Below are 25,873 nucleotides of genomic sequence, written 5' to 3'. Positions count from 1 at the left end.
ACACAGACAGTTGCCCAAGGTTGGAATCAAACCTAGGTCCCTAGCACTGTGAGGCAGCAGTGCTAACCACTGAGCCACCGTGCCACCTGGATATCAGCCACATGCAGGCAGATGGGATGACTTCAAGTTTAGCACAGACATGGTGGGCCGAAGGGTTGGTTCCTGTGCTATACTGTTCATGTTCATGTTCAATATTCTATATTCTACATTTGCTATAATTTGTGAAGGCCTTTACCTTGGGCTGTATCTTTGATCCTTCTGATCAAGGATTACAGTGAGAACTTGCTCATAGTGAAAAAAATCAGAAAATGAAAACTGCAAAGAAAATGTGGAGGAAGAATATTTTTGGTGTAAAACAAGAGTTGAACTTTATTCTGCATCTGTTAAATAATGTGAAAATGATGAATATATTTAGCAGGTGGCAAAGGTAAAAATCTGTATTCCCTTGTCCAGCATCAAGATTCCAGGAGTGGTTTATAACCTGTTAAACAACCAGGTGCTTAAGCAAGTCACTTTGTAACCCATAGTAATGGGGCTGTCATGCAAGTGTCCAAACTCACTGCTGCATCCAAGCCATCATATGGTCATTGGGTGCCATTTTAATTTTGGCAGATGAAATGGATTTCTAAAAAAGTATGCACCAAGAACTACCTGACTGGTAAATTACTTTGCTCTTTCTTTTCCATGTTCTTTAGAAGACTTATTCCCACCTAGTAGCCTTGGACATATCTGCTAAATTTACATTGGACAGTCTGCAGATTAGACTGGTAGTTAATTGTTCCCAGGGTAGACAAAATTTAAAATTACAAACAAGCAGAGCATAATTTAATGCATAGCCTGTAGCACATCCTCACAACATGACAAAGTGCTTTGAAGTATTTTGGAACGTAGCCATACCAATTTGGAACCAATTTGAACAGAGCAAGATCCTGCAAATGGCAATGGGACAAATGACCTTTTAGTCTTATCTCTTTTATGGTTGTGGTTTAGGGATACCAGAATCGCTCTCCAGTTCTTCTACAAATAGCACTGTGTAACCTATCAGTCCTTGCTTTAACTTCTTATCCAAATAATAATACACCAATACCACAACTCTGAATTGTCAGCCTAGATCTATACTTAGGTTTCAGTAGTGATTCTTGAAATCATGAGTTTCTGAATCAAAGTTAACAGTACCAGTGAAGCCAAGGCTAATGCTATTAATATTTAAAATGAATGCCTTCTTATTCAGCCTGAGTGCTTCCACTGCAGCCTACCCAGCAGAAAATTGAGTGTTTCCAAAGTATGTCAAATTTCTGTGTGGGAGGAATTCTCTAATGCTAGAAATCAAATTTAAACTGCTTTAACGGATGGCCAGCATCAGAAAATCCAGGTCTGGATTTGGTTGTGGGATATTTCTGTTCACTACTACACCAGATACTCCAGTTACCAATGGAATATTAAAGGAGCAGTAACTGTTGTTTAAGATAATCATAAGGAGATGAATAGTTCAATTCTCTTTGGTGAACAAATTCTTTCAGAATCTCATTTTGTTACCATCAGTCAGATGTGCACATTGAGTGGAACAGTAGTATCTGGCAGCTTCTCAATGATCAAATGACATGGATCTGTGTTGGGAGATGAATGAGCTAAAAGACAGTTTAAATAAATCTAATTTGCAATTTTTACAATAGGCTAACCAGTCAACCACAAAATAAACAGGACTTATTAATTGCATAAAGGCTGTTATCTCAGGATCTGGTAAGATTCAATCAACAATTTCAGATCCAGCATCTTTGAAGTACTATTTAGCTCCATATTATAATAACTTATGTTCACTGACACACAAATAAATTCTGATTTCATTTGTCTTTTTCCACAAGAAGTATGCATATTTTAATTAAATTATCAGATATCGATACAATATTCAAAATTGCATGAATATTAATTTGATACACTTGTTTTCTTTTACTTCTCAACTTTCACCCCTCAGTTGCCCTGCAAACATTGACAAATACCTCTACTTAATCTTTTGGGGTCGAAATTGGATTTTGTTTCAGGGCATAAAATTACTGCAATAAGATCCAGCTATAGGAATGAACTTGCCTGGGTCTAAATGGTGGCTGAAATGCCTATGATCAGAGATTTCGGGTAGAACTTTGTCAAGAGTCCCCAACACTTGCTAAACTTGACATTAGGCCCTGCATCTATGTGAATGAGGGCTCTGAGCAGACATCTATTTTTGAGCCCTTCTGTGAAATTGGATGACTGGAAAGCAATGACCATCCTCAAAAGGTACATTATTTTTCTAAAAATTCCTCTGGAGCCAGACTGAGCAGAAATGTTCAGTTCGACTCTGCAGTACTTGAGACTGCAGTTCCCCATTACGGTGCCAGTTGGCCAACAGTGAATAACACCATATACTGGATTAGTGGTGCTGGAAGAGCACAGCAGTTCAGGCAGCATCCAACGAGCAGCAAAATCGACGTTTCGGGCAAAAGCCCTTCATCAGGAACAACACCAGACAATTCAAAAATCCAGTTGTGATGGAGCCTGGGGATGGTGGTTGTGGTGGGTATCATTGTATCATATGTCCAGTCAGTCCTACTTAACCTGCACATACAATTTCTTAAAGGGTACTCAGTGTCGAGAATGTGGTGCTGGAAAAGCACAGCAGTCAGGCAGCATCCGAGGAGCAGGAGAATCGATGTTTCGGGAAAAAGTCCTTCATCCTGATCTCCAGCATCTGCAGTCCTCACTTTCTCCTGCCTGACTTTCTTCAGCCCCAAACCATTTCTGGATCATCAAGGGGGAGAAATAAATACATGCCATCAGCTTCAGTGGTGATGTTTGTGGTGTGATTGTGATGGGAGATTGGCAAGCTCCACCATAAAAGGGCATTAAACTTGGGGCCTGTACAGCTCAGCTCCCCCCTGTGTGAGTTCACGAAGCTTTTGGAGAGCTAAAATTTTAAACACTTTTAAGAAGTGGTTGTACAAAACTATCAAATTTTTGCGCGTTTTGAGACAATGTTTTGTACTCTCGAGTGATTGTTTTCTTGAATGTACCTATCTATCCATGCAACCAGTTCAAACATCAGCAAGGCACTGTCCACTGCTGTGATTAACAGTATTGTTATGACCAGAGCTTGAATTTGACATCTTTTCAAAGACCTCTTCAATAACCCCTTTACCAAGCTTCACTACCAACCATTCAGGGCAAATCTCTCCTTTGTGCTTGTCAGCTCTGTAGACTGAAAGTCACTTCTGCCTGTAAAAAGTGCCTGCACTTCAGCTGTCAATCAACCCTTGCAGTGTCAGCTGAGAGCATGGCTGGAGCCTGCTGGATTAGAGGGTAGTTACCATAGCTGTCAGACTACTGACAGCCTGACACCCACTTTCAACATTTCCTTCCATTCCCTGTGTAGCATTTTAGAGCTATCTTGAAATGAAGAATACAAATCACAATTTCTCCTGCTCTGACACCTCCTCATTTCTTCATCCACAAGCAGGCCTTTGACCTTAGATAAGCAGTTTTATTATGTATGTATAAAAATAATGAGCATTTCTGTCCAAAGAGAGTTAAAATGGAGTACTTACTAATTGTAGTTTGTTGTGGAGTATGAGGTTAATATTCCTTCATGTAGTCCTGATTTTGTTTCCCCTCTTGGCCCTGACAAATCTTAATGAAAGTTTTTGAGACTTGACTGCAATAATAAGCAGACATTCACATGTCCTCTGTGTCAAGGCTTGAGCATTAAGCTTTTCTTTTTTTTTAACAACAGTTTGCATAGCCTAAAGCATCTATTAAAATCCCTTGTAAAATTCATAACATAAAGAGTGCAGTGCGGGTTATGTCTAAAGGGAGAGAGAGTAAGCTGCTTATTAGCAAAAAGTCAGAAACCCAGGGCCAATTACAGATCACAAAAAGAAGGAAAATTAAATGACAGGGGAAATAATTTTTTTAACTCAATGGGCTCAGGTGAAGAAAAAATCCAAGATGAAAAACAAAGTGTGTTCAAAACATGTAATTAAACAGAACTAGTGCAAAGCAAATGGTAACAGTGTCTCAATAAAATCTATGCAAAACAATCCTTAGCACTTGCTGGTTCGACGCATATAGACTAAATTGGTAGGATTTAGATGCAGTCCCTTAAGAAGAAAAGCAGGGCTGCAAGGAGAAAGACTGAGCTCAGGAGATGCATAAGAAATCTCTGTGTAGAATTTGAAATGCCACAAATTAGATTAAAAATTAGCCCCTTCCCCCTTGAGCTGGTGGAAGGAGAATAAAGTAGCATAAATAACACTAACATTGCTGTTCCTTTAATTATGTCCCTCACTAATCCTTTGTACAAAAGCTCAAAAGTTTTCATGGTGCCACTAAGTTCTGATTGCTGCAAAGTTGGTTTTGAATTTTCGTCTTATTACTTGAGCATTTTATAACCTTTTTTATGGTACTGTATTCAAAGTGCATGAAATAACACTGGTATCTTGAGTACTTCAGTTTACTGCACTCTTGGCACGAGTAACAGATTAAATTATTGCTCCCCATTTACACCAGACTTTCTGCATCAGGGAATAAAATAAATTGATGATTATTCAGGATGCTGGTTTCCCTGACCATGACTTTGCATTGTGGGAAACCATACAAATGTAGTCATTTTAAAAATCCCATTCTATAAGTAACAGTCATAGCTGAATTCACTGTGACTATTAATCTTTAAAAATAATCACAGAAAAATGTAACACACCTCAGCAGTAAATAGAAGAACCAAAGAGATTAAATATTTAATCTTGGTGCGCACAGATGGTTGAGTAGATGCCAGAGGGATGAAGTGAAGAGCTGCAGACAACGCAATATTGATGTATTTATATCTTTATTATTTTGATATTCTTATGCAGAACAGTTTATAAGTCCAAAGCAAGGTAAAATCACCTTAGAGCCCATATTAGCTGTTACTTTTTCCCTCTGCAAATTTTTATTGCATCTTCAAGACCTTACATTCACATGTATATTTTATCAATCTGTTGTAGATTTGATTTCACCAATTGATCACATGGAGAATGTATTACAATCTCCCAGCTTAATTGTCCCTTTGCTGAGTGCAATATGAGTTGAAGGGTTGAAGCAATTTGTCCTTGGACCATGGGGTGCTGTTTGTTCAAGGAATAGGCATTCCTGCTAATTGCCATTTTGGTTGGAATTCTTGTCCCATTGTTGCTGATCTAGATTCGTCCATGAACAGTTAGTGTTGAGTGAACTTCCAGGAACTGCTTCCAAAAAGCTTTGCACAAAAGCAAAACTCTGTGAAGGATGGAAATCTGAAAGGAAAACAGAAAATGCTAGAAATTCTTAACTGGTTAGGCAGCACCGCAGGAGAATGAAACAGAATTAAAAGGTTGAAATTTATCAGCAAAATAGGGACCCTGATATCAGGGTAAAAAGCGAGTCATGGGTCTACACTTGCCTCTAATGTAAGTAAGGAACAGAATGGGGTCTTGATACTACCAACCCAGTCACAGGTATTGACAGTTCCACAGTTTCAGCAGGGGAGAGATGGGCTCAGCTGTGACATACAGGAAAACTCAGGAGCTAGGCTGAGTACATTTTTAAAAAAAGCTTTGAACATTTCAGGATGATGGTCAGAGGCACTCTCTGGGTCAGTCTCTGGAGCCCTGAGTCTGGCCTGAGACCCCTTCATCTGTCTGTAAAGCCCTTAACTTTGTATTTTTGAGATTATTACACATTCCAAGTGAAGCTCGCCTTTATTTCACTTGTTTCTGATTTCATTTGCCACTTTTACAAGTCGTTCTGTTATAACACACGTTTTGTCAATGCAAATTCGCTGTAACATGATTGATGAACTGGGGACGCTGTTTTTAAAGTACGAACTTTTAATATGTGTTGGCTGTAATGCAATTACAAGTGGCAACACTTTCTGCACTGTTTCTGAAGTGCAATTTTTCTATTATTTGCACAAGAATGCAACCATCGCATTGTAGAAGAACTGACTGTACTAGCTTTACATGATTAGATTCTCTACAGTATGGAAACAGGCCCTTCGGCCCAACATGTCCATACCGACTCTTCAAAGAGTAACCCACCCAGACCCATTCTCCTACCCTATATTTACCCCTGATTTGGCAATTTAGCATGACCAATTCACCAAATATGCACATTTTTTGGATTGTGGGAGGAAATTGGAGCACCCAGAGGAAACTCACACAGACACGGGGAGAATGTACAAACTCCACACAGACAGTTGCCCAGGGTGGGAATCAAACCCGGGTCCCTGGTGCTGTGAGGCAGCAGTGGTAACCACTGAGCCACTGTGCCGCCCATAACATCTTTCCAATTTGAGCTACCTCTCAGATCCCAACAGCCCCCTGTCAAGCTAGTTGAAACACTCCTTAACAGCCTGAGCAAATCTACCTGAGAGGATATCATGGTATGTTAAAGTCTAACCTGTCCAGTTTGTACAGGTTCCACACACTCCAGAACTGGTCCCAATATTTAAAGGTTTGATGCCATATCTCTTACACCAATCCTTGTACCACTTCTTCAGTCGAGAAATCCTCCTATTTCTATGCACTCTAATATGTGGCACTGAGAGTAACCCTGAGTTTACTGCTTTTTAGAATTTGCTTTAAATTCAATTCCTGTCTCTGGCAACTGTCTGTGTGTGAACTTTGCACATTCTCCCTGTGTCTGTGTGGATTTCCTCCCAATGCTCCGGTTTCTCCTGACAATCCAAAGATGTGCAGGTTAGGTGAATATGCCATGCTAAATTGCCCATAGTGTTAGGTGCATTAGTCAGGGATAAACGTAGGGGCATGGGTCTGAGTAGGTTACTCTCTGGAGGGTCAGTGTGGACTTGTTGGGCCGAAGGGCCTGTTTCCATCTTATAGGGAATCTAATTTAAATTTCCCTCTTAACTTCTTAATATCTGCTTTCATGATCTCATCCTTCTTTCTACCTAAGCCTTTGGTACCAACGCGGACTAAGTTTAGAAACATTGGAAGGTAGAACCAGGAATAGTCCATTCAGCCCATCTGTCATTGCCTGCCATTTTAGATTGTTGCTGACCATTATCTTCAGTGCCATGCTCCTGCACCATCTCCAAATTCCTTAATGTCCTTCAGCTGAATCTTACATTTTTTACATTGCAAATTGCATCAGGATTTTTGCAATGTTTTCCATCATGGAACCTAGTGAATTTTATCATCATATATTCCCAAACATACATCATTAATTACCTACCCCACTTCTATAGCAGCCCAGTTTCAGCCTCGTCTTCCCACACACCCTTCCCGCAACAACTCAACATTCACTGGGTGTGCTGAAGTGGGTACTGCAGATGCTGGAGATTAGAGTCAAAATTAGAGTGGTGCTGGTAAAGCACAGCAGGTCAGGCAGCATCCGAGGAGCAGGAAAATAGACATTTTGGGCAAAAGCCCTTCATTCCTGATGAAGGGCTTTTGCCCAAGATGTCTATTTTCCTGCTCCTCGGATGCTGCCTGACCTGCTGTGGTTTTCCAGCACCACTCTAATTTTGACTCTAATCTCCACCTCCACAGTTACTGATATGTGCCCCAGACATGGTGGACAAGTAGAAATTGGTGACCCTCTTAGCGGACAGTGCCCTTCAGGTCCTACTGGACAGAGTGGTGTACTGGTAGGACTTACTCTTCTTCAAGACCAGCATTGAAGGCATGACACTAAACCATGTCAATCCAGTCTGAGGTTGCCACCCAGGTCAATGATCTTCTCTATTCGCATAAATCATAAGATCTGTACAATGTGGAAGCAGGCCATTTGGCCCATTGAGTCCACAACAGCCCTCTGAAGAGCATCCCACCTAGATCCACCCCATTTCTATAACCCTACATTTCCCATGACTTATTCACCTTGCCTGCACATTCGTGGACACTATGGGCAATTTAGCATGGCCAGTTTCACCTAAACTGCACATCTTTGGACTGTGGGAGGAAACCAGAGCACCCAGAAGAAACCAACGCAAATGCAGGGAGAATGTGCAAACTGCACACAGACGGTTGCCCAAGGGTGGAATCAAATCCGGGTCCCTGTTCAGTGAGGCAGCAGGGCTAACCACTGAGCCACTGTGCTCTGCAGCATAAGTGCCACCATCTTCGCTCCCATACCCCATATTCGCTCTATCACTGGTACTGCACCCAATTCCCACCAAGGCTCATACTCCAACGTTCTCACTATTGCATGCAACACATGCCCTTTTGCTGTCAGGCATCCCAACCCCTGACACCACTAATGCTGCATGGCCTCTGCGTTGCCTACTCACTCACTTAGGACACTTCCTCACCCACACCAATAGTAATAGCTTAGAAAGTGCCACCCACTTTAATCTCCTGTCATGCCCCTGCCTTCTCACTCTAGAAAGAAAGCAGCCCACAGTAGGGGAACCCGTCAAGATGGGTGGTTGCTGCCTGGCAATTGGAGAATTGAATATAGAGAGGTTATACAGGACATTGGTGAGATCACAGCTGAAGTATAGGGTGCAGTACTGGTCACTGTACTTATGAAAGGATGTTAATGCAATGGAAGCAGTTCCGAGAATGTTGCAGTATGAGGGAAGGCTAGCGAGGCTAGGCCTGTATGATGAGGTGTTTAGAACAGTGATTTAATTGAAACATTTAATTTAATTAAGGTCATGATTAGACTTAACCGGGTAGATGTTGAAAACATGTTTCCTCCAAAGGGCCTTTTTCTGTGATGTAAACCTTTGTGACCCTCAGACTCTTGTGGGAGAATCTAGAACTAGGCAGTTTAAGGATTAGGGCACGCACATTTAAGGCTGAGATGAGAAAAGTTTTTCTCTCTCAGAGGGTTGTGAGTCTTTGCAATTCCCTCCAAAAGGCAGTGGATGCAAAAATATTTAAATATTTTTAAGCTGAAATAAATAGATTGTTGATTTCCAGGAGTTGAAAGATTATTGGGGATATTCAAGAATATATAGTTGAGGTTAAAATCAAATCAACCACAATCTTATTGAATGGTGGAACAGGCTTGAAGGGCTGAGTGAGTCTACTCTTGTTCCTTGTTCGTACGTTTGTTTGTTCCCAAGTCTGTGGTGGTTTAGTTTGCTGCTCCTAGTTAGCTGCATCCCCCTGCTTTTGCTCCATTCATGACTAAGGTGTGCAGTTATCTTTTGCCTATAGGAAGACAGGTCAAGTGTTATTGATAGGCAGAGGGCAGATGTGTAGCGCTTAGAGTCATAGAGTCATAGGGATGTACAGCACGGAAACAGACCCTTCCATCCAAATCATCCATGCCGACCACATACCCCAACCCAGTCGAGTCCCACCTGCCAGGACCCGGTCCATATCCTTCCAAACCCTTCCCATTCACAAACCCATCCAGATGCCTTTTAAATATTGCAATTGTACCAGTGTCTACCACTTCTTCTGGCAGCTCATTCCCTACATGTATCACTCTCTGCATGAAAAAAGTTTCCCCTCTCATACTAAAGCTATGCCCTCTAGTTCTAGACTCTCCCACAGAAGGGAAAAGACTTTGTCTATTTATCCTGCCCAATCCCCTCATGATTTCATGAACCACTATAAGGTCACCCCTCAGCCTTTGACGCTCCAGGGAAAACAGCCCCAGCCTATTCAACCTCTCCCTATAGTTCAAATCCTTCAACCTGTCAACATCCTTGTAAATCTTTTCAGAACCCTTTCAAGTTTCAAAACATCCTTCCATCCAATAGGGAGAAGACCAGAACGGCACACAATATTCCAAAAGTGGCCTAACCGATATCCTGTACTCATAACATGACCTCCCAACTCTTGTATTCAATACTTTGACCAATAAAGGAAAGCATACCAAATGCCTTCTTTATTATCCAGTCTAACTGCAACTCTACTTTAAAGAACCTGTACTCCAAGGTCTCTTTGCTCTCTGCTGAAAAAGCAAGATTCAAACAGGTGAGTGGGTGCTGAATGGGAAAGGTATGTATGAAATAAGGAACGAGTCCTGAGAAAGTTTATTTATCTGCAAGAACTATCAAGTGAAGTGAGCTTGATGTAAGTATAATGAAAGCAAGGAAGTATAGTTACAATGAAACTGAAGGATCATGTGCAGAGTGGTAAATATAGTGATGGTGTAAACGGAATTGTTGAATGTACTGAAATAAAGTGTGGGTGAAAGACACTGTCATATATTTAGAGAGAGGGGGAATGAAGGAAATGAAATCTAGTGCTCACATTTGCTGCCCTAGTAAGATCATCGAAGCACTTCCTTCATCATATTCAATCCTCGGGGTAAGATTCCTGGAACAGGGAGCCTTGGAAATCTCTTTCCTATACCTGGTTGGCATTATGTTTCCCAACCACTGTCAGGGAACACCTGCTATCAACTCTGTTATACCCAAATAAACAGTCAAATTTCAGTGCTTATAACTAGGCGCCTTTATTTTTAGACCTTCTAGAATATTCTGTCAAAGAATAACAAAAGTATTTCGAGACAATCCATTGAGATATAATTACGACAGTGTGATCACTCTCATCACAGAGCCATCTCTAATTCATTTGGCAATATGTAAATACAATTCAGATCATCCTCTTTCACAAGCATCTCCAGGGAGGCTTCAGGTAATCTGACAGCTTGTTCATGACAAATTTTGAAACAAATTTCTTCTTGCAGCAATGAAACAACATAACTAGTGAGAAGCAAATACCACCTTCCTTTAGGAAGTGCATTCCCACATTCTTAATCGGCTGCAGTCAGTGTGGTGACGGTACTCCCATGTGCTGTTAAGTAGGAAATTCCAGCATGTTTACCCAGCAACAGTGAAGGAAGGTGATATAGCTCATAGTCAGGATGGTGTATATCTTGCAGTGAGTTTGGAGATGCTGTAGTGGATTCTATGGATGGTACACACTGCTGCCACTGTGCATTGATGTTGGAGAAATATAATATTTAGCATGGGGTACTGATCATGTGGGTTACTTTATCCTTGATGGTGCTGAACATTTTTGTTGTTGGAACTGCACTCATCCAGGCAAATATTCCTTCACAATCCTGACACGTAGCTGGTGGTTAGACTTTGGGGAGACAGGAGCTGAGTGACTAACCATAGAATACCAAGGGTCTCATGTGGTTTTGTAGCTGCCGTAAGCACACAGTTGGCCCAGTTAATAGCTGGTAGAAAGTCACAGCCCAAGATTGATGGTATGTGACTCAATGATGGTAATTCTATTGAATGTCAAGATGGGGTGGTGATTAAGGAGGTAGATAAACTTTCTATTTTTGGGGATGAACTTTGCCTGACACTTTTGTAGCAGCAATATTATTTTCCATGAATCAACAAAACATTGATGCTATCTAAATTTTGCTGCATGTAGGCACAGACTGATGTTTCAATACCTGTTGAGTTGTGTATAAACTGAACACTGCAAGAGAACGTAGAACATCCCCACTTCTGTCCTTATGATGGAGGGATGGTCATTTATGAAGCACTGATGATCTTTGGGCCTATGATACTATCTGAGAAATTCTTGCATCACTGTCTGAGTGTCGTCTTTCAGTTCTACAGCCATGTTCCCTTGTGTTAGGTGTAACTACAATCAGTGGAGATCTTCCCTCTTGTTTCCCATTAACTTCAATTTTACTAGAAATAAAATTGGTAAATGGGTACACAGAGGTTGGTTCAATTTGTCAGTTCATTCAAGGGCCTCATTAGCTTATTTCAGGGTAGTCTGCTACTTGAAGCTAGTTTGACTGATGAGATGTTAGCAGGTAGCATTGGCTTACTGTAAGTGTTAAGAATCAGGCACTGGGATAGGAAAAACGATGGGATGAGGGTCAGAGGCAATTGTGGATGATAAAGGATTTGGTAAGTCTTGGAGGTGCTCAAACTTTCCTGTAGGTTCCAGAAATCATTCCAAACACACAAAAAAAGTGAAACAAATTATTTTTCCATTTAGGGATATTTAAAGGATCAGGTTGGGAAAAGACCATTTGTATAGTCATAGGGTCAAGAGCACGGAAACAAACCCTTCGATCAAACTCATTATTGCAAACCAGATATCCCAAACTGATATAGTACCATTTGCCAGCATTTGACCCATGCCCCTCTAAGCCCTTCCTGTTCATGTATCCATCCAAATACCTTTTAAATGTTATAATTGTTCCAGCCTCCTCTGGCAGCTCATTTCATACACGCACCACTCTCATGAAAAGTTGCCCCTCAAATCCCTTTTATATCTTTCCCCTCTTACCTTAAACCTATGCCCTCTAGTTTTGGACTCCTCTATCCTGAGAAAAAGAACTTGCCCATTGACCCTATCCATGCCCCTCATGATTTTATAAACCTCTATAAAGGTCACCCTTCAGCCTCCGATGCTGCATGGAAAACAAGCCCAGCCTATTCAGCATCTCCCTATAGTTTAAACCTTCCAATCCAGCAACATCCTTGTAAATCTTTTCTGAACCCTTTCAGGTTTAATAACATCTGTCCTAAAGCAAATAGATCAGAATTACTTGCCTATACTATAATGGCTGTTGCCTCATGTCTAAATATCCTTTCAGTAACTACCCTGAAAGGTCCATTCAGAACTTTATATGTTTCAAAGGTTTACATCTCATTCTTCTAAAATCTAATGGGTCCAGACCCAAGATGTTCAACATTTCTTCATTAATAAGCCCTTCATCCCAAATATGAGTTGAATGAACCTTCTCTGAACTACTTCAAATTACTTATTTTTCAGCAAATAAGTCAACCAAAACTGTACACAACGTTCCAGGTATGGTCTCACCAAGGTCCTGTACAGCTACAGTAAAACTTCCCTTTTTTTATGTTGCATTTCTGTTGCAATGAGTCCTTTGATTTATACTGAAAGATTTGATTAATGCAACCAATAACCTGTTAGTTTTAGTCATTGTTGTTCTCTGTTGGTTGTGAACCTTCCATGTGACACAATAATCTCGGTCCTTTCCTCTCCTGACCACTTTCGACAGTGCACCCATTCTCCATTTTAACCACTTTCCTGCCCTGTTTCTGTCAGACAGGCAGGATTAAAATCAGCCTTGTAATCTTTAAACAAACATTAATGGCTGTTTTCACAACTAATCAGATCATTGCTTTATAATAATCTATCTACTAATTATTGTTAATTGGAGAACATATGTTTGATGCTCAGTGGGGTAGGGCTGACTGTGCTGGGGAATAAAAATGTGGTCTTTTGAGTTGGTGACAGTTTTAACTACAGACTCCTTCGAATTCAATCTGCTTTTGCACTTGATATCAAACAAAGCATGCTGTCTGAAGCCAAGTCAATAGCTGTTAAGGACTCAATTCCTGTTCAGGGGAAAAGCTTTTGCGATATCAATTTATTTGGCTTAAATTTACTTCAAGACAACAACATCTAGCTAAGAGAACATTTTGCTTTTGAAGTTATGGAGAGATTTTTACTTTGATCACTGACAGCAAAATAGCAATCAAGAACCAGTCATCTGTTTTACATGATGTCTGTTTTCATTGAAGTAATAGTAAACAAAATTGGTTCTAAGAAGCGTGGGAGAGATGGATGGGAGTGAAGTGGAGGGTGAGGGTAGGAGTTGGTTGCATAAAATTATTGACCGATGAACTATTGTTCATTTTCTGCTTGGAAGTTGAAGCTAAAATACAGCACCACCTCATCTACTTTGGGGTGTTGCTGCCCATAATGGGGCAGTCATTGGTGGACATGTAGTCAGTGAGTTAATAAACAAATAACATTGAATGATTATTCTGCACATTTGTAACAGTTGTACTTTATGATTCATAAATGCTCTATTTTCCCTTGTTGATTTTTAAAAATGGGATGTAAGCCTCACTGATAAGCCTAGCACTATTGCCAGTTTCTAATTGTCATTTGAAAAGGTGGCAGTGAAACATTTTCTCAAGCTGCTCTGTAATACACCCCAGTGCTCAGAATGAAGAGCACATCATTACAAAGAGGGAACAATGGTGACATTTCCAAGTCAGGATGGTGTGTAATAGGGTTAGGGTTTGGGATGGGGAGCTTGCATGTTGTGGCATTCCTACATGTCTGTTGCTCATGTCCTTCTAGATGGTGGGGGTTACAGGTTTGGGAGTTTTTGTTGAAGGATCCTTTGCAAGTTGTTGTAGTACATCTTGTGGCTGTCAGTGTAAGTGGTGGTGGAGATAATGAATATTTGGGATGGTTTGAAGCTTACTCACTGTTGTTGAAATATCATCCATCCAGGCAAGTGAGGAATGTTGTATCATGGTCTTCATTTGGGGCTTGCAAATAGTGGAAAGTCTTTGAAAAGTTGGTGAGTTGCCATAATAGATCCAACCTATGACTTGCTCTTGTATTCATGTGACTGGTGCAGCTAGGCTTCTGTTAATGATGACCCAGCCTTCCCCCCTAGACAACAATAATGCTTTGAGTGTGATGGGAGATTGTTTGCATCTTCGTTTGTTGAAGGTGAATATTGCCTCACACTCATATGGCACAAATATTATTTGTACCAATTGGTCTATTCCTGAATGTTGTCCAGGCCTTGCTGCACATGGACAGAATCAAGAGTGTGGTGCTGGCAAAGCACAGCAGGTCAGGCAGCATCCAAGGAGAAGGAGAATCAATGTTCCACATAACTTAGTCCCTTGCAAGGTCATTTCAGAGTTAGCAACTAACCACATTGCTGTGGGGCTGGAGTAAAATACAAGCCAGAACAAGTAACAATGACCAATTTCCTGTCCCAAAGGATGTTGGTAAATCAGAACTTTTTTATGACATTTAAGACTTTCATGGTCAACATTACCTCTTTATTTTGGAATTTTAAAATTAATTATGTTTATAATTCTCAGCTGGCAAGGAGTCATAGCTGTCAGGATAATACACCAGGTCCTTGGATTATTAGTTATCGATGTTATCCTACCCACCACCATAGTTCTTACCACTACTCTTCTAACAGCCTTGTCTGCTCAATGAACTGCAAATCCATGAGCATCAGTTCCTCTCTTGTACCTTGCCATCATGGATATTTTTCTTGCTGTAAACCTGACAATGAGTACTACCAGGATACTCCACGACAGCAAGCATCATAGTGGAGTCTGAACCTGAAGAGATGTTTGAGGTGAACAGCAATAGGAAACCTTGCTGAATTTCCCCTGTGAGTTCAGGCACATCTTAGCAGACTATTTGAATCTGCAACCTATTGCTCAATCCTCTTTATCATTTGGTTTGGGCTGTGGGCAGCCATGAGCAGTTGGCTCGGTTACTCTGGGACATTCTGACACTGGATGAATGCCATGTCATTAATTGTCAAGCACAACCATTACATTAATATTTCAAGGACCAGTCAAAGATTTTACAGCAGTCAGACTGGTGACAGTATTGCTTTGTAGCTTCTGCAACCTTGGTTGTAATATTATTTAAAGTGTTGGAAAAGAAAACAAAAAGACGCAAAGTTGCATGTTTCATCTTAATGGGAAACACAAATGTGTAAAACCACCACATTTTTAGGAGAGGCAAATGAAATGTTCACCCAGCGTCTCTTTTCTAATATAAAGGGAGTATTGGATATTTTGAGGTTTCTTACAGCAACCACTAAATTCCTGAAACCACTTGACTGTAAAATTGCTCTCTATAACTCCGCAGCTGGAATGTTATGGAAGTCTGCAGGACATAAAATAGCATGGACCCCACAGCCACATTTGATGTTGGGAAGGATGTTAGCATGAAAATGCTATTTGTGAGCCAGTAGCTGTGGTGACAATCAGTGATTTTAGTTGATTTGATGCATATGTCTTTCAAAGCACAGAACCATAGAAGGGAGACCACAGAAGAACATTTGGATGTATGCACAAATCCAGTAAAAGTCTCTCCCATCTAGGCGTACTCAGCTGATGGTGGTGTTCACCCATATTTAAAGGGACCGCCTTCTTATTTGCGGTGAAGTGCTTTGAACTTACTTTTGTTGTGGAGAAGATTTTGGAAGTACTGCAGCTTGTGTTTGGAGGTCTTCTGTTGAGCCAAAGCATCTAGGAAGAAAGAAAGAGGATTTGCTCGTTTGTGCTCACATGACCACAAGAGGTTATTGGGGTCGTAGTGAAGGTTGATACCAAGAAATATAGCTGAAATTATAGAAATGGGAAGGCTTTCTGTAGAAGGCCCTACTCATAGCAGCCTTTCAGCAGGCAATGCTAATATCCCAACCTCATCCAGGAACAATGGCTGAGACAAATCAGATTCAATAAGGAGGTATTCACTGAACAATGTAATCTTCTGCAACTAGACCCAGACCTTTACACAAAGCTGAGGATGGCACTGCCAGAGATTGTAAAGGTCAGGTTTGCATTAAATCTCAATGTGACCAGGTTAGTTGGATACTTGGTTCAAATATGGAGTTCTGCTAAATATGTGAATGGGTTTGGTAGGTGGAAAAGGTTTTGGAGATGGAATGCCAGTTTGCCATGGTAGTGATTTGAGGAGAGAGATGATGCCAACAGATTTAAAGGCAAAAGGAATAGATGACCTACCAGACATTCTCTAGTATATCATAATGATTGGATTTGGAAGGTGACAGAGGTCCTGTAGATGAGTAAAGGTGATTGGGTAAAGTTTTCTCTGAACCTGAGGAAGCAGATCCCAGGCATTGTTCCCCAAGTTCCAGTGTGATTCTGCAAATTTCCAACTCCCGAGTGAGGAAAGATGAATTGGCTTCCATTCTATACTTTTCTCCCAGCCCAGCTGAATTTAGGGTTTAAAAAGAGCCATTTAACCAGGTTGGAATTGATGGGAATCATGGGAAAACTCTCCAATGATCGGAGTCATACCTGGCACATAGGAAAACGGTTATCTTTGTTGGAAGACAGTCCTCTCAGCTCCAAGAAATCTCAGCAGGAGTTCCTCAGGTTAGTCCGGACAGCATTTCTGAGATCTTGTTGTAGGTTGCTGTTCACATCCACTGCTTCTTTCCATTGGAGAAAGTGAGAATCCATTCCCATTGTTTGATTAGGTCCCCATCATTGGATGTCACCAATTTACTTCCACTTCACCCATACAGTCATAGATTGGCTTCTGCTACTTATTGAATTGAATGCTCCCTTCTTTGAGGAGAGAAAACTGGGAGTTGTGAGTGTCATTACTGGGCTTGTGTGGTGTGAGGGAATGACAACATTTGTGGAGGATGACATTAATGTAGAGGTGTGACAGGGCAATAGCTGAGGGTCATTGTGAGTGTTCGCTGTTTGGGATGGGGATTAGAAATAAAGGAGTGAGTGTAATTTCAAGGTAAATTATTCTGAGGAGTGCTGTGCAGGTCAATACTGAAAAGGTCTGAGTGTGAATGCTCAGCAAGTGCAACTGGTACATTTTCTACTCTCCTTAGCTCATGGATCCTCATGAAGCACTGTCTCCAGGCTGGGGGAGCACACATCATTTGATAACATCTTCAGCCTCTTCATTCTGTGCTTTGGACAGCTTTCCTTACTGCAATCCTCAGATCCACAGCAGGAATCTTCAGGTTAGAGATAAAGACTCAGGGAGAATCTTTCTAGGTCTCCGCTCCATTTCCACAGTCACTGAAGCCTCATAAAATCCATGTCTATGTAATTCTTTGCATTCAATTAGAAATCTTCCTTTTGACAGAATGGGCGGCCATACTGTATGTTTTGCTTAATGGGTCAGGCAGCAAAGAGATCGGCACTAACGCTATAGATGGGTTAAAGTATCGCAGCAAAATCTGCCCATTAATAAATCAGGTTCCCAAACAGAAAATGGCTCTGCAGTGCACTACAAATCTGGGAGGTAAGAAGCAGTGGTTTAGGACAAATGAACATTTCTGGATTGTTACTGTAAATATTTCTCACTGCATGAAAATACAGCTCAAACTTCTCTTGCTTCTCCAATTATAGTCTCTTGGACCTTACTGATTTTCACTGATCCATATTGGTGACCATGCCTTTAGATGTTTTATCCCTAAGTTCTGGAATTCCTGATCCTGAACCTCGACACCATGTTTCTCTCCTATTTTAAGACAGTCCTTGAAATCTAGCTTTTTGTTCAAATTTTTGCTTCATCTTTCCTGATTTCTCATTTGGTGTGTCAAAAATTGTCAAAAAGCTTTTAATCGTATCGCTCTTGTTAAATGCCTTGGGACATTAGATATGCTGCATAATCTAAGTTGGTTCTGCATATGTGAATGACCTGGATTTGGAAACAGAAAAAGTGTGAAGAAGTTTGCAAATGATAGTAAGGTCGGAAAGGTTATGAATTGTGAAGCAGGAACAGTAACAGGTAAAAAGGACTTCCCCTAGGGTAGTTTTAAATGAGTTCTGAGCCATGAAAGTTCAGTGACATCCATGTGGTGGGGGCTGTCTGCAGATTACATCTTGGCAGATGGTGTGCAACCCAATGTTTTATCTCCCTGGTGAAGTAGGGAGTGCAAAAGCAATTGCCTTTGAATTTTTGAATTTAGATGTATCTTACACTGTGGATGTGGCTGTGGGGTCAAATGTGGATGGAAGTTAACATAGCTATCTGTTTTCTTTCTTTCACTTTTCATCTCATACTTTTCCTCATTAACAAAAACTCAAAAAGCAAAATGCTAAATCCAAATTTTGAAGAATCCAACTGACTTTCTTTATTTTCACTACTAGGTCAGGCCTTGATTCGTCTAACTCACCAATAGGGTTTTAAGAACTCACTCCCTGAACAATTCTTTTTGTTGTCCGTTGTATTTGCATAATTTGTTCAAATGACACATTCCCTTCAACAATATCAGAAAGCATGTCTAGCCTCACTTCAAAATCAAATTATAAAATAAAAGCAAAACTCCCATATACTTTGTAGCCATTTCGATGTCATTGCCCAGCGTGCTAGCAATGGATAATATGGTTTGTAGGCCCATGATAGTCACAGCAATCTGTCTCCCACATTCTCTTGCAAAAAAGAACAACAAAACAAAATCAAAACATATCATTTTATCTGGTCAGTAAACCTATGATTATGTGATTCCACAATGAGCCCAATCAGTTAAACAATCGGCCCGTCGTAACAGATTTTGGCATTTTTGAAAGGAGGTGAGAGGACTGAAGATGCAAGATCTATATTTTTAGAAGGAATGCGGTCAGTATCCACCTTGAAGAAATTTAAATTTTGATGGACTTATCTAGAACCAAATGTAATGATTTATTTTTTAGCTGGCGATAGACCTGATGTCTTGCCCCAATATTAGCTTTTAATTAATTAATTAAAATATACATTTAAATTGACTTCAGCACTTTTATGTCTAATGTGATTGTTACAGCTTCTGACAACTACTTCACTGCTGCCATTTTTCGGTTTCACATTGAACTCCCAGACAATAAACACTTGATGGCTGCTCAGAGATGACCTAACAGCATTTTCAATGTTCTGCCTGAATGTTCAAAGGGATTTATTTTCTGTCACTTAAAAAAATAGCAGGAAGTTGCTGCAGTGCTGGTATTTAAGAATATTGCCATTTAAAATACACTGAAATGTTAAGACAGTGAAAGCAAAGCTGAACAGTATTGATCTGCTCGTTGAGGGTTCTGTTAGTTCAGAGTTCCACAACTGACTTTGTTGTCTTAGAACCTTTGGAGGATGCAGCTTAGTAAGAGAATGGATGTGTTGTAGCTATAATGCACCCAAATAATACTTAACAGTGCTATCATTTTTGTTGACAATAAATAAATAAAGAGTTTGTTGAAATGCTAATTGAAGTGTTGAAGTGCTACCCTTTTAATTGGCGTAAAAATAAATGTCATGTCACAAATATGCTCAATTCATGGTTCATATATGAAAGCTATACTTTTCCAATTTTGAAAATGAGATGGCAGTATATTAATTACCATTCTACTTTATTTTACTTTAATAGGTTTTTACTGAATCATATTCTGCAATTCTGCATTGTAAATTTTCAGAGCATCATACAATTTGGACTGTTCTCCCAAGTGGGTAATAACAACTGGCTTGCAGTTTGAACAGCTTAATGGAAGAAACTGAAGACAAATAATGCTGATGCTTTCAGTGTAACTGACCCCTATTCTGTTAGGATTCCAGGATCTGCACTTGACACATCAAGGCAAGTTTTAATACAGATCAACTGAAGGACCAAACTTGCTGACCAGCCTCCTGATCCCTTTATTTATGGCGGGGCTGACAGAGAAAGTCAGCATCCAGCTGATAGAGTGAGAACAAGCCCAACCTTGGCCATAACATACTGCACCTGGCCTATGTTAGTGGAAAATAGGACTTTCATCTATCTATGGTAGCTTGCCAATTAGCCTGCATGCTCAGCAGTGCCAGAACTTAAAAGTGGACACTGCTGGTACTGCAATCAGTCCGGACAAAGGCCTGAATGGATCCCAGACACAGATAAAAAGAGAGGGTTTGGCCAACTTTGGCAGGGGGAGGGAGGAGTTGGAGGGGTGGAACATTGGGTTTTAATGTATGTGCAGGCAGAAAAGATGTGTATCCTATCTTTTGGAGGGGTGCCCCGATACACAAAAGGTTCCTCTGAAGATAGATCCCCACTTCCTTCTACAATGCTAAAATCTTGAAAAAAAATGGGTTGCCTTCTCCCATTGTCTACCTATGCCAATTATATATGGCACAGACAGGGAAGTAATAACAACATCAATTGTACTTTTAGGAAGCTCAATTGTCCCTTAATTATTTACTTGCATACGGTGGCCAGGCTGCCAATCTTATAACCCACCCACAATCCAAATAATAGGGTCAGATTGGGCAGAAGTGCAAAGATGGTAGACTGGGCACCTACCCTATTTTACATGCCCAATCAACTAAAAACATACTTGATGGGGAAATGTAATATCCAGCCCATCATGGGGTTGGGCGTCACTACCTTGAAGCCAAATATATATTTCACCACAACTCTCTACTTTTGGACAATTTCAATGTTGTGCAATGTCCCAGAAAAGACATTCATGTTTCCTGTTATTAAACTCAAAATTGTGTTAGCCTTACTACAGTTTCATCTACTTGTACTTGCATTTTAGGAAATTGTGTAATTGAACTGTTAAATCTGTATCTCTATTCACCATCATGTTTCTTTGCAATCAGTTTATGTTCCTGTTCACTTTTCCTCCCCCAAAAATGTATTGTCATGCACTTATTCAGATAAAATTTGATCTACAGACTGCTTGCTCTTTTTTTTGACGTCCTCTTGAAGTCATTCTCACTGTTTGTCAATGCCAAGCCTCGTCTATTTAGATGAGGTGGTAGAGTAACAGTAATATCATTAAACTAGCAATCCAGAACTACAGGTTAATGTTTTGGGAACATGAGTTTGAATCTCACAACGGCAGCAATGAAATTTGAATTAAATGTAAAGTCTTACAGTACTCTTGGATTTATGACATGGATTGGTAAAAAAAACATTTTGTCCTTTCGCCATCCATATCCAATCTGGCCTATAAGTGACTCCGGACCTACAATAATGTGTTTGACTCTTAACTGCCTTTGGGCAATTAGCGATAAACAGTGAATACTGGCCTAGCTAGCAATACCCAGAAATCCTACTTCTGTTTCTTATTTCATAGAAAAAAATTAACTCATAGAAAGAACTTCATGTGGGCAACTAAAAGAGAAACTTTATGGAATGACTTAAGTAGTTGACTGCTTTTATGTGGCAATGGTTGACTATTTATGGATAAATGAGCTAAAATGGACTAAATGGCACTTCTCATCTGTATCTATCATGTGATCTTATGATCTTCAAGTGGAATGTTTTCACTGTGTTAACCACTAGCCATGCATGATTTGCTTAATTTCATTTCTGATTAGTAAATAAAAATGAGTAATAGATACCTCCATTAAGCATGAAATCGCAATATAGTACCCACATTCACTAGACATATGCAAGCACACGTAATATTTTTGCTCATTATTAGTAAAGTACTGATGAACAAGCAGAGTCTAAGTGTGTTTGTTACTATTTTGGGTTCTTTACTGCTTTGGTTGTTAAATAAGTATAATTCAGTGGAGAGTATTTATTTCTGTTGTTTGAGTGTACACAAGACTTTTCTCTATTAAAATTAATGCATGCACTTAAAATAGTGCTGCCATAACTACAGCAGTATCTGGTCATCAATTTCTATTAGATAATGCTGTCTTGATGGTTGAATCAAAACTACCATCGACACCAGTTTTTTTCCCCTGAAACATCAAATGAAGAGTAGTGTGAAGGACCATACACGTGATTATACATTTGCTGATACATTCTGTATTGCATAATTTCATTATTTCCATCTGCCTTATCTAGGATTCTAACTGGTGAATTTCAGAGAAATGGAACAATTGCTTTCCTCTTGTGGTGGACATCATTAATAGACAATAGACAATAGACAATAGACAATAGATGCAGGAGTAGGCCATTCTGCCCTTCGAGCCTGCACCGCCATTCAATATGATCATGGCTGATCATTCCTAATTAGTATCCTGTTCCAGCCTTATCTCCGTACCCCTTGACTCCACTATCTTTAAGAGCTCTATCCAATTCTTTCTTAAAAGAATCCAGAGACTGGGCCTCCACTGCCCTCTGGGGCAGAGCATTCCACACAGCCACCACTCTCTGGGTGAAGTAGTTTCTCCTCATCTCTGTCCTAAATGGTCTACCCCGTATTTTTAAGTTGTGTCCTCTGGTTCGGCACTCCCCCATCAACGGAAATATGTTCCCTCCTGCCAGAGTGTCCAATCCTTTCATAAGCCTATACGTTTCAATCAGATCCCCTCTCAGTCTTCTAAACTCAAGGGTATACAAGCCCAGTCGCTTCAGTCTTTCCGTGTAAGGCAATCCTGCCATTCCAGGAATTGACCTCGTGAACCTACGCTGCACTCCCTCAATAGCCAGAATGTCTTTCCTCAAATTTGGAGACCAGAACTGTACACAGTACTCCAGGTGTGGTCTCACCAGGGCCCTGTACAGCTGCAGAAGCACCTCTTTGCTTCTATACTCAATCCCTCTTGTTATGAAGGCCAGCATGCTATTAGCCTTCTTCACGACCTGCTGTACCTGCATGCTTGCCTTCATTGACTGGTGTACAAGAACACCCAGATCTCTCTGAACAGCCCCTTTACCTAATTTGATACCATTGAGGTAGTAATCTGCCTTCCTGTTCTTGCCACCAAAGTGGATAACCAGACATTTATCCACATTAAACTGCATCTGCCATGCATCTGCCCACTCACCTAACTTGTCCAGGTCACCCTGTAATCCCCTAACATCCTCATCACATTTTACCCTACCACCTAGCTTTGTGTCATCAGCAAATTTGCTAATGTTATTGCTGATACCATCTTCTATATCATTTACATATATTGTAAAAAGCTGCGGTCCCAGCACGGATCCCTGCGGTACCCCACTGGTCACTGCCTGCCATTTCGAAATGGAGCCGTTAATCACTACCCTTTGTTTCCTATTAGCCAACCAATTCTCTATCCAATCTAGTACTTTGCCCCCAATCCCGTGCGCCCTAATTTTACTCACTAACCTCTTGTGTGGGACTTTATCAAAAGCTTTCTGAAAGTCCAGGTACACTACATCCACTGGATCTCCCTCGTCCATCTTCCGAGTTACATCCTCAAAAAATTCAAGAAGATTAGTCAAGCATGATTTCCCCTTCATAAATCCATGCTGACTCTGTCCTATCCTGTTACTATTATCCAGATGTGCCGTAATTTCATCCTTTATAATAGACTCCAGCATCTTTCCCACCACTGAGGTCAGACTAACTGGTCTATAATTTCCTGCTTTCTCCCGCCCACCCTTCTTAAAAAGTGGCACAACATTAGCCGCCCTCCAATCCTCAGGAACCAACCCCGATTCTATTGAACTCTGGAAAATAATCACCAGCGCATCCACGATTTCCCGAGCCACCTCCTTCAGTACCCTGGGATGCAGGCCATCAGGTCCCGGAGACTTATCAACCTTCAGACCTAACAGTCTCTCCAACACCAAATCCTGGCAAATAGAAATTCCCTTAAGTTCAGGTCCTTCAGCCACTGTTACCTCAGGGAGATTGCTTGTGTCTTCCCCAGTGAACACAGATCTGAAGTACTCATTTAATTCCTCTGCCATTTCTTCGTTCCCAGTAATATATTCCCCTGCTTCTGTCTTCAAGGGCCCAATTTTTGTCCTAACCATTTTTTTGCCTTGGACATACCTAAAAAAGCTTTTACTATCCTCCTTTATATTCTTGGCCAGTTTACCTTCGTACCTCATTTTTTCTCTGCGTATTTCCTTCTTACTAATCCTCTGTTGTTCTTTAAAAGCTTCCCAGTCCTCCGTTTTCCCGCTTATCTTCGCTAAGTTATACTTTTTCTCTTTTAACCTTATATGCTTCTTTACTTCCCTTGTCAGCCACGGCCGCCCATGTCTCCTCCTGGGATCTTTCTTCCTTTTAGGAATGAACTGATCCTGCATCTTCTGCATTATACACAGAAATATCTGCCATTGTTCCTCCACGGTCTTCCCTGTTAAGGTATTATACCATTGAACTTTGGCCAGTTGCTCCCTCATAGCTCCATATTTCCCTTTATTCAACTGAAATATTGTCACTTCAGATTGTACCCACTCCCTCTCAAATTGCAGATTGAAGCTTATTGTATTATGGTCACTACTTCCCAACGGCTCCTTCACTTCGAGGTCACTGACCAATTCTGGTTCGTTACACAATACCAGATCCAGAATCGCCTTATCCCTGGTCGGCTCCAGCACCAGCTGCACTAAAAATCCATCTCTGAGGCACTCCACAAAGTCTCTTTCTTGAGGCCCGATACCATCCTGATTCTCCCAGTCTACCTGCATGTTAAAATCCCCCATAACAACTGTAGTAACATCTTTGCGACAAGCCAATTTCAGCTCCTGATTCAACTTACCTCCAACATCCAGACTACTGTTTGGGGGCCTGTAGATGACTCCCATGAGGGTCTTTTTACCCTTAGTGTTTCGAAGCTCTATCCACACTGACTCTACATCCCCTGACTCTAGGTCCGCCCGCGCAAGGGACTGAATATCCTCCCTTACCAACAAGGCCACCCCACCCCCTCTGCCCGTCAGTCTATCCTTACGATAACACATGTAGCCTTGAATATTCATTTCCCAGGCCCTGTCCCCATGAAGCCACGTCTCAGTTATCCCCACAATATCGTATCTGCCAATTTCCAAAAGAGCCTCAAGCTCATCCACCTTGTGTCTAATGCTTCGTGCATTCATATATAGAATTTTTAATTTGTTACTGCTCTCACCCTTCCCCTCAACCCTTATTTCACTCAACTTTACAGCATGATGCCTTTTCCAGTTTTCTGCCTCCTTGATACAGTTGTCTTTCTTGACTTCTCTTGTTCTAACTACCCCTTCAATTTCCTTTTTAAACATCCAGCTTGTCCCCTCCCCCCCGCTACTTAGTTTAAATGTAGCGGTGTTGCAGCAGAAAACCTGCCTGCCAGAATGCCGATCCCTGTTCTATTAAGGTGCAAGCCATCTCTCTTGTAGAATTTATGGTTACCATAAAATATACCCAATCTGGTTGACCTAATAGTTCACCTCCTGGCAAACTGCTACAAAAGTAACATTACTTTCTTGGATTTAATAAATTAGTCAAATTTTGCTGATGGCAGAAAAATAATGTCATCAGCCATTCAATACGTTTACAGCTTCCCACAGATTTTCCAAGGGATTTTAGTCGAGCAAATTCCACAAGAGATCGAGGACCTGTGCAAATTCACAAGCAGCAATGTGTCTCTCCACAGCTAATTCAATGAAAGAAACATTAATGAGACACAAACACTCTCAATGGTGGTATATTTCATTCAAGCTTAATTCAATGACAGAAGGAAGTAATAGAAAGAGATAAAAG

General features: G+C 40.7%; 1 long non-coding RNA gene across 1 annotated transcript in view; it reads right to left on the bottom strand.

Moving 5' to 3' along the window:
* Window positions 1-4,898: 4,898 nt before the first annotated feature.
* The window catches only part of LOC140482162 (uncharacterized), a 127,977-nt gene continuing 107,002 nt past the window's right edge, over window positions 4,899-25,873 (bottom strand). The window contains exons 2-4 of the long non-coding RNA XR_011961676.1: window positions 18,815-18,910; window positions 15,941-16,009; window positions 4,899-5,300 (exon numbers count right to left, since the gene is read on the bottom strand). This is a non-coding gene — a long non-coding RNA (uncharacterized lncRNA). The remainder of the gene's footprint in view (window positions 5,301-15,940; window positions 16,010-18,814; window positions 18,911-25,873) is intronic.

This window comes from Chiloscyllium punctatum, chromosome 10 (genome assembly GCF_047496795.1).
Source record: "Chiloscyllium punctatum isolate Juve2018m chromosome 10, sChiPun1.3, whole genome shotgun sequence".
NCBI classification, from domain to species: Eukaryota; Metazoa; Chordata; class Chondrichthyes; order Orectolobiformes; family Hemiscylliidae; genus Chiloscyllium; species Chiloscyllium punctatum.
Note: the sequence above shows the minus strand (reverse complement) of the source record. Positions and strands in the feature narration are given on the sequence as shown.